This window comes from Macrotis lagotis, chromosome 6 (assembly GCF_037893015.1).
Source record: "Macrotis lagotis isolate mMagLag1 chromosome 6, bilby.v1.9.chrom.fasta, whole genome shotgun sequence".
In the NCBI taxonomy this organism is placed as follows: domain Eukaryota; kingdom Metazoa; phylum Chordata; class Mammalia; order Peramelemorphia; family Peramelidae; genus Macrotis; species Macrotis lagotis.
The window spans coordinates 137,507,662-137,517,506 of record NC_133663.1 but is presented as its reverse complement, the minus strand read 5'-3'; the positions used below and the strand labels follow the sequence as shown (position 1 = coordinate 137,517,506).

General features: G+C 33.7%; 1 pseudogene; it reads right to left on the bottom strand.

Moving 5' to 3' along the window:
- Nucleotides 1-6,459: 6,459 nt before the first annotated feature.
- On the bottom strand, nucleotides 6,460-7,347 carry LOC141491845 (small ribosomal subunit protein uS2 pseudogene; annotated as a pseudogene).
- Nucleotides 7,348-9,845: the final 2,498 nt, after the last annotated feature.

The window sequence follows — 9,845 nt, the reverse complement described above, 5'->3', positions numbered from 1 at the left end:
GGGGCATATAATGTTAAGTGTTACAATTGCACTATTCAAGCATGTGTAAATAAGGAAATGATGGATGATGATTTTTTTTCATGATAAGACAACCAAAATTTGCTATAATACTCACCAAGGTAGAAACCTGGTATATGTCTCCTGCTGATGAGTTCTTAGAAAAGGTATTAAAGAGATTTAGGCAAAAAAGAGATGTGCTAGTTGCATTGTGTTTGGAATATTAAGTTTTGTGGTGGCCATTGTGGCAGTCACATTTACAATTATTTCTGTACAAGTGGGGAATAAGGAAAGAATAGAATCTAAATATATTAAAGAAATATCAGAAAGTGTTACTAGAGCATTAAAGGCTCAGGAGAGAATTAATGAAGATCTTTATTGTTTGAATAATGCATTATAAACCTCTATAATGAATATAGGCAATCATGTGGATGCAATCGAAATGAGATTACAATGCAATGTGTTTATAGATTTTCTGCTATTTTTGTTACTACATTAAAATATAATACTTCACCTATTTCATGGGATGATATAAGAAGTTATTTGATTGGAATATTGTATAATAATTCTATAACTTTGGATATGAATCAATTGCATAAAATTGTTAATAATATTGCATTGACACCTAGAATGGAAATGGACTCATTTATTTATAATTGGTTTAAATTTGTTAATAGGTTTCATCCTCTTCATTTTATGAATCTATTAGTAGGCATGCTTCCCGGTATCTTTGCATTATTATTGACATTATGTATTATTCCCATTTGTCTCAAATGTCTTTTTTCTTTGGGACAAAATGTAGATTTCCTAACATACTGTCTAAAGCTTCAGCTTGCCTAAGAAGGGGGTATCTGTCAAAGGCCAGCTCTGAGAGTAATTTACACATATTTTGGTGACCATTGCAATTAGAGATATGTATGTATTATTACTCAATAAATGGATGTGCTGGCTCTGCAGTGCAGTCTGACCTGGGACAATCTGTAACTACAGAGATGTTTGTAGGAGGCTTTTCTGATAAGGAAGTCTTCAGATTACTAAAGATAGATATTATAAATTTACAGAGGAAATTGTGTAGCTGGGTTTCTTTTAACCTGTCATTCCTGAGATAAGTTTCTGTTATAAAAGTCTCAGTATCCAAGAATAAACCAGGAGAGTTGTATCACAACCTCACGTGTATGTCTCTATTTGACCTGACTTTTGAGTCAATGTCCAGACACACAACAGAGCTATCATGGGTGAAAGAGGATGAAATGAATTAACAGATTAAAATTTCATTGAAATGTTAAGAGGCCATAAAGATATTCACATAGTAGGAATAATAACTCTAGTGGTGGTAGTGGTGGTGATGGTGGTGGTAATGATAGTAGTATTAGTAACTGTAGTAATAGTAGCAGCAGCAAAAGCAGCAGCAGCAGCAGTAACAACAACAGCAGTGAGAGTACAAGTAGTGGTGGTAGTACCAGTAGTAGTTATAATAGTTGTAGTAGTAGTAGTAGTAATAGTAGTAGCAGTAGCAGTAGCAATAGCAGTAGCAGTAGCAGTAGGAGTAGGAGTAGGAGTAGGAGTAGGAGAAGGAGTAGGAGTAACAGTGCTGTTGGTGGTAGTGTCATTTATTCCATAGTGAAGTTTTCCTACTCATGACAATAAATCTCATAATCTAACCTTATAAAGTATCATTTTTTCTAAATCTTTAAGGCAATTCCAAATCCATTGTTAGTTCTGCAGATTTTACTATTGGTAAAAACATTTTATGAGTCAGATTTAGGTATATGTAGCAGTAAATATCCTGATACACAATCTTTTCCCTTGAATATAATAAATTTACCACTAATTAAATGCATGCAATGCATGTGCTTTTCCAAGACATATAGTTTAACATTCATTTAATTTGCTCAAGTATAAAAGAGATAATAGTAGTACCTGCCTCCCAGGGTTGTAAGGATAAAATGACATAATAATTGTACTGTGCCTAGCACAGTTCCTGGAGTAGTAGACAGTTAAATGCTTTTGTCTTGATTACTTTATTGTTTGAGGTATTTTTCTTTAATAAAAGTTCAAAGAAGACAAAGAATTGTACTCATAAATTCCTTTGAAAACAAACTGTTTAACAAATTTGTTAAAAAGCACTTTGCCTTCTGGTTTCACAAAACATCCTGGGCACAATTTTAGATATCATTTCATCCTTCAGAAAGTTAGCTCTCCATTTCTTCATAGCAACTTCATATTTTCCTCTCTTTCCTATGTTTGCCATTCTTATTACTTTCCCCTTACCATTCATATTATTAAATAAATTTCCTTTAAAAATATATAAATTTTAAGACATATTTTCCATTAAAACTCATTTTTATAAAATGATTATTTTGACTTTTGCAAAAAAGTTGAGCTAAAGTCTACATTATTATCATTTCTATTTTACAGATGGGAACTAAACTTCCCACCTGTAAAAGTCACAATTGATATTGTGATTTAACTACAATGTGATTTAGATTTTGCAAAGGTGACACTAAAATAGGTAAATGTACTAATAATTATTTTGCTTGAAACATGCCTTGCTATCTTCTAAATGCTTTCCCTTTTTGTGAAAAAAATCCTGATTTTCCAAGTGGTCATGTTTACTATACCTCATAATTACAGAAAAAATATAGCTCTCCTACCTCCAAGTTCAGAGCTCTTTCCATTATGCTTAGTTTTCCATTTTTTTACTATTTTTATCATCATTTTCAAATAAACTCTTTCCGTATAATTGTAGTGCAGGAGCACAGTTTAACCCCTATTAGTTTATAATCTGAAAGAGACTGAAAGAGACAGGAAGTCAGAATGTGCTGGAAATATCAGATATGATGTCACAGAAAATAAGTTCAAACTGTAGTCAAGTACTTTGCTGAAGTACTTTGGGTCTCAGTTTCCTCATTTGTAAAATGGAGATAATGGACTGGGTGATTTCCATAGTCTTCCCAAATCTAAATATATTATAGTATGGTCTATAATGGACATTAAAGCAAGTGAAATGGGACTTCCAGGGTAGAGTCAAGATGACCTTTTCCTGAAATAAGTTGCACTGAAACTTCTAAATAGATCCTAAACAGGATCCTAAAACAGAATCCACCCCCCTCCCTCCAAAATAAAAATGAAACAACTTTTCAGTGAGATGTATTGGTGGAATTTCAGGAAAAATTCTGTCTCACATGATAAAAGGGGACTGCAGTCAAGTTTAGATGGGAGAGCTGGAAAAATAGAGAGAGTCCTTAGCCACAGTCCATCTCAGGCCCCTACTTAGCTCAAGACCTGGCACAGCTCAGGTCCCAGTGTACAGCTTAGGTTCTGGTTCAGCAGTCCATCAGTGACAGTCAAAACATCAGCTTGGAGAGCAAAGTTCAAGCTGCAGATCACTGATGCAGGGTTCAGGTACCTTAGCACAGAGAGCAAACAGAGAACATTGAAAATGCCAGAAAGAAAAGTCAGGAGCCAGATGCCTAGTTCATAGCACAAAAAGCTTGGGAATTAGTACCCTACTATAGGAGTAGAGCTCTAATATTGAAATGAGCAAGAACTAAAACAAACAAACAAACAAGCCAGGAAAAAACCCACTGACAACTGTGATGATTACTATTCTGATAGGGACAATAAAAATTCAATCATGGAAGAAGAAAGGAAAGATAAAATGTCTAAAAATATGAATCTTCAAAGAGGTTTATCAGTTAATCTCAAATCAAAAAAAGACCATTTGGAAGAAGTCAAATAGCACTTTCAAAACTAATGAAGACAAAAAAGAAGAAAAATGGTGAAAAGAAATGGGAGTCAAGCAGGAAAAAAATGAAAAAAAGAATGAAGAAAGCAATAACATTAAAACTAAAGGCAACAAACTCCAAAATAAAATTATCAAATGAAAAGGGAAAGCAATTCATATGAAATAAAATAAACCAATTAGAAAAGGAAACCAAAATAATATAACTGAAGAAATTAAAACTGTCAAAACTAGAATTGGACAAATGAAAGTGAATGACTATGTAAGACACTAAGATTCCATTTCAGAAAAGACTAAAAAAGTAGAGGAAAATGTAAAATGACTCTTAGGAAAAATCAGTTGACCCAGAAAATGGAACTAGGAGAGGTAATGTATGTATTATTTATCTACCTGAAAGCCATTATCAGAAAACAAGCTGGAAAAATCTGGAAGAAAATTGTATAATGGGAAAATACCGTAATATCCTAGAAGAAAAATATAAAGTAGTACTTGAAATAATCCATTAATCCCCCAAAATATAAAGCAAAATATAAATTCCAAGGAACATTGTAGCAAAATTTCATAATTTTAAATTAAAGAAAATAAATACTGCATGCAGACTAAAAGAATTAATTTAAGCATCAAGGAGTTACAGTCAGGATTACACAGGACCTATTAGATGCAGTATTAAACAATCAGAGGACCTGGGATATGATATTGTGGTGGGGGAGAAAAGCATATTTTTTAAGGGGAATATGTATTTTTAATGAAATGGAGGACTTTCAACCTTATCTGATGAAAATATAAGACTCAAAAGAGGCATAAAAATCTGAACAGAAAGGGGAAAATACTATATGTATAAACTGCCTATATTCCTTCACAGAAAGACTATACTTGTAATTCTTAAGAAGTGAATTTCACTTAGAACAAATGAATGGGGCATACTTGGAGAATTTGGGTAGAAATTTACTGTAATGTGATCAAACTGTTAAATCGTGAGGGCTATGAATCTTGAGAATTGTACTTCTTTAAGAACAGTTGAAAGGAATATATTTTAATAGAGGGAGTGGGTACAAGACAAGTATAAAAGAATTGGGACATGTTAAAAAGTAATTATGATAGGAATACAAGGAGAGAATAAAGGATGAAGAGACACAAAGGGTCTAATGTAGTAGAGGGAAAGAAGTGAGGAAATGAGCACTGAGTAAATTTTATTCTCAACAGATTTGGCTCAAAGGAAGTAATATTTATCCCCAAATGAGTTTAGAAATTTAACCTACAATACAGGGAAGTGTGGGAGAAGAGAAAAGAAGGGAGTAATCAAAAGTCATGGAAAAGGAAAAGGAAAAAATTATGAAGGAAGAAAAGAGAAAGGCAGAAGAAAATGGAAATGGTTTGATAAAAGGAAGTGTAGACAAGAGAGGCAGCAGTCAAAAGCAAAACATTGGTGAGGGGGATTAAGTGGAAAGGAGAAAGAAAAGCACAAAAAGGGGGAAGAAAAGATGGAGTGAAATGGAGTGTCAGCAATGATAACTAGAATATTAATAACATGAAGTTTCGCATACAACAGAAGCAGATAGTAGAGTAGATTAAAAATCATATCCTACAGTGTAATGATTACAAGAAATATATTTGAAACAAACAGTTACACACAGGATTAAGGTAAAAATCTTTAGCAGAAAATATTATGCTTCAGCTGGAGTTAAAAAAAAGTAGAACTGTCTTTATCTTAGACTAAGCAAAAGCAAAAATAGATCAAATTAAAAGAGATAAAGAAAGAAACTATATCTTCCTAAAAGGTATTATAGGAAATTAAATAATATTGATATTAAACAGATATGCTCCAAATAGTATGACATACAAATTCTTTGGAGAGAAGCTAAAGGAATTAAAGAAAAACATAGAAATTAATGGAAGACCTCAATCTCTCCTTTTCAGAATTAGTTGAACTGAACTATAAAATAAAAAAAAAGAGGGAAGTTAAGGAGATAAATAGGATTTCTGAAAATTTGGACACAATAGATCTCTGGAGTAATCTGAATGGGGAAAGAAAGGAATGTATAATCTTCTCTGTGGTACATGCAATCCAACAAACTCCAAAAAAGGCCTTGTATTAGGGCATAAAACCTTGCCAATCAAGTGCGGAATTGAAGATATATTAAAGTCATTCTTTGTATATTATTATGCTACACAAATAACATGGAATGAATGGTTATGGAAAGATAAACTAAAAATCAATTGAAATAATGCAAATTTCCTTCAAGAAAATGAAAATGATGAGACATCCTATCAAAGTTTATGAAATGTATGCAAATACAATTAGGAGAAAGTTTATATCCCAAAACAATAAGTATAAGAGATAACAAGATCCGGCAATACGATTTCTGTTTTATTTTTTCCTAAATTAACGGGAATAGTTCTTGAACTTTGTTCAAACTCTTCGGTTCTTTATCTGGATACGGATGATACTCTCTATTGCAGATAGCCCAAAATTGTCCCTGATTGTTGCACTGATAGAATGAGCAAGTGCATCAAGGTTGATCATCACCCCCATGTTGCTGTTAGGGTGTACAGTATTTTTCTGGTTCTGCTCATCTCACTCAGCATCAGTTCATGCAAATCCCTCCGGGCTTCCCTGAATTCCCATCACTCCTGGTTTCTTTTATTTTTTTGTTAAGAAGCCAATGTTCATTTTCCATCCGCAGTTTTCCAACACTATTAGAGCATCTGGGTAAAACTTAGGACTGCTCTGTGGTAGTTCTTACCCATTCAGTGGCCTGAGCAGTAGGAGCTGCAAACCAGTCCTCAGTAGCCGGCTGAGCACTCCAATCTTCAGTAGGGAACTGCTAAATGGGCACAGATGGCACCTGGAAGCCCTCAGACCAATCAGCCTCCTCTGGCTGAGCAGCAGTGAATTCTGGGGCAGGTGCAGTCCATTCACCCTGAAATTCCTCCTTTGTCACTGCCTTCTCAGCTGTGGCCTGCTCTTTCTTTTCAATCTCCTCTTGATCTCTGTAGAAGCAAAGATCAGGCATGACGTCCCATGGGTGCTCAAGGGAGATTGTACCACGCATCCACAGGACTTCTCGTGCCAGCATCCACCACATCAGACCCACTGAGTGAGCTCCCTTGTTGTTACATGGAATGGCAATGTCCACATAGCGAAGTGGGAAGTCTGTGTTGGACAGTGCCATGGTTGGAAGGTTGACATATGATGCTTCAGTCAAAGTCTGATGATCTGCACGAGGATCAGTGACCACCAAGAGGCGAGGCTCCCTGAAAGCTGCCTGGATCTAGTTAGTGAAGGTGCCCGTGGTGAAGCATCCAGCAATAGGTGTGGTGCCAGTGGCAGCAGCAAATTTCAGAACAGCTTTCTGGCCAGTGTTCCTAGATGAGATGACACTAACATCAGCTGGATTTTCAATGGCAACAATGGCACAAGCTGCCAGCAGAAGCTTTTCCCAAGTTCTCTTCAAATTAATGATATAGATGCCGTCACTCTTCATTTTGTAGATATACTGTTCCATCTGGAAGTACAAATTGGTGCCACCCAAATGGGTGCCCACAGCAAGGAATTTGAGGACATCCTCCTCCTTCATCTGCAAGACATCCAGGGCTCCAGACATTGTGAAAGTTTCCCTTGAAAGTTACGACTGAAACCGTGAGCAATGCCATATGTACCCCTCTTCTGGGCAGCCGGAAAGCCACTCCTGGTTTCTAATAGAAAAATAGTCTTCCATAACAAACATATACCACTGTTTACTAAGCCATTCCCCAAGTGAAGGACATTTACTTGATTTCCACTTCTTTGCCACCACAAACAGGGCTGCTATGAATATTTTTGTACAAGTGATATTTTTATGCTTTTTCATCATCTCTTCAGGGTAGCGGTATTGCTGGATCAAAGGGTATGAATATTTTTGTTGCACTTTGAGCATAGTTCCAAATTTCTCCCCAGAAATATCCCGTAATACTTACATGAGTAAATTAGTGAAAGAGAAGATCAATGAACTAGGCATACTAGAAAATCTAGAAAAGGAAGAAATGAAAGAATCCCCAATTAAATGCCAAATCAAAAATTCTGAAAATCAAAAAAGATATTAATAAAACTGAAAGCAAGAAAACTATGGAATTAATAAAGAAAATTGAGAAGTGGTTTTATGAAATATATCAATGAAATAAATGAATGTTGGTTAATCAGATAAAATAAAAAAAGAAGAAAATCAACTTAACGGAATCAAAAATTAAAAGGATGAATTCACCAACATTTTCTGCCCAAATGTATGGCAATAAATTTGTCAATTTAAGTGAAACCATTTATTACTAAAAAAAAAGAGTTAAACTGCCCAGATTAAAAGAACAGGACTTAAAATATTTAAATAACTCCATTTCAGAAAATGTAACTGAATAAACAATCAATGAATTCCTTAAGAAATATCTACAGGGTCAGATGATATACAAGTAAATTCTACTAACATTTAAAGAAAAATTGATGCCAATTTTATTCAAAATAATTTGAAATAAATAGTTGAGGCTTTCTGAATAAGATCGGGGTGAAACAAGGATGTCTATTATCATCAATATTGTAATAAAAATCATAGCTTTTTCAATAAGGAAAAAGAAATTGAAGGAATTTTAATAGACTCTAAATAAATGAAACACTCCCTCTTTCTAGATAATATCATGCCTGGGGACACTGAAGTACAGTTAGTGGTGTTGTGAACTGACCTAACCATTCTCGGAAACAATTTGGAACTGCAACCTAAGAGTAATAAAACTGTACCTACCCTTGGATCCAACAAGATCATTACTAGATCTATTTCCCAAAGAACTCATAAAAAGAAGAAAAGACATATATGTACAAAAGTATTTATAGTAGCTATTTTTAAAATTGCAAAGAACTGAAAGATTGAGAGGATGCCTATCAGATGTGGAATGGTTGAACAAGCTAAAGTGTATGAATTTTATGTAGTATTATTTTTCTATAAGAATTGAATGAAAAAAAATTTTAAAAAAAATTTTAAAAATCTAAAAAAAATAGAATTGAATGAGCTGACTTCAGAAAAGACTGGATAGATTTGCTTGAATTGATACTTGATGAAGTAAGCAAAATCAGAACATTTTAAACAGTAACAGAAACAATGAAATGATCCATTATTATGGAGTCAGCTACTCTCAGCAATTCAGTGATCAGTGATCAAGGACAATCCAAAAAAGCTATATTGAGGAAAATACAAACCACAACCATCAGGGAGGGAATAAAAATCCCAAAACAATGCAAAACAAAATAAGCTATGGATTCTGAATGTTTTTTTCATGACACATCTACAATTTTGCACAATAAGCACAATTTTGCATGTTTAATTATATATATATATATATATATATATATATATATATATATATATATACTCAAAAGCTTGTAAAGGGATGAATATTGATAATTACCTTTGAATTCAATTGGAAAATAAATACAAAAATTAATGGGGGGGACAAGATGTCACTTCTATAAAACAAGTTCTTATAAAGTAAGAGGACAAAAGGCAATTAAACAAATGATGGCATTTAAGTGCATAGAGCTAGTAAACAGTTACTACAGTTTGAAATTTCAAGAAACCAGCATCTCATCTACAAAGAGATAATATAACATTATCTGCTTTTTCAAATATATAAGATCCTGTTGTCATCTTACAAAAATGATTTCAACCTATAGGTTTATGGTAAATCCTAGAGAATAAAACTTAATATGTAGCCCTTATTTTCTATTAATCCTAATATTTTAAGGTTTATAGCCTATATGACATGATTGGCAGTAGACTGCCAAATGGAGTTAATATCAAACTAGGTTTTGACCTTTATTATAAAGATACCCAAATGGTTGCTGACTAAAAGGTTTCAGGGTTTGAGCAAATGCAAATTAATTCACTTAAAAAGACCAACTCTTGACCTAGAAAAATTTAGGAAAAAAATAATTTTATTTAAATAATTGTGGTTACTAAATTGACATAGAAATTGAGCAGTAGCAGAGGCTATGTTTTATCAGGAAATCATTAGATTTCCCTCAAAAAGTAACAAAACTAAAAGAAAATTAAGCATAATTGTCAGTACATTGCAATTGGGCTGA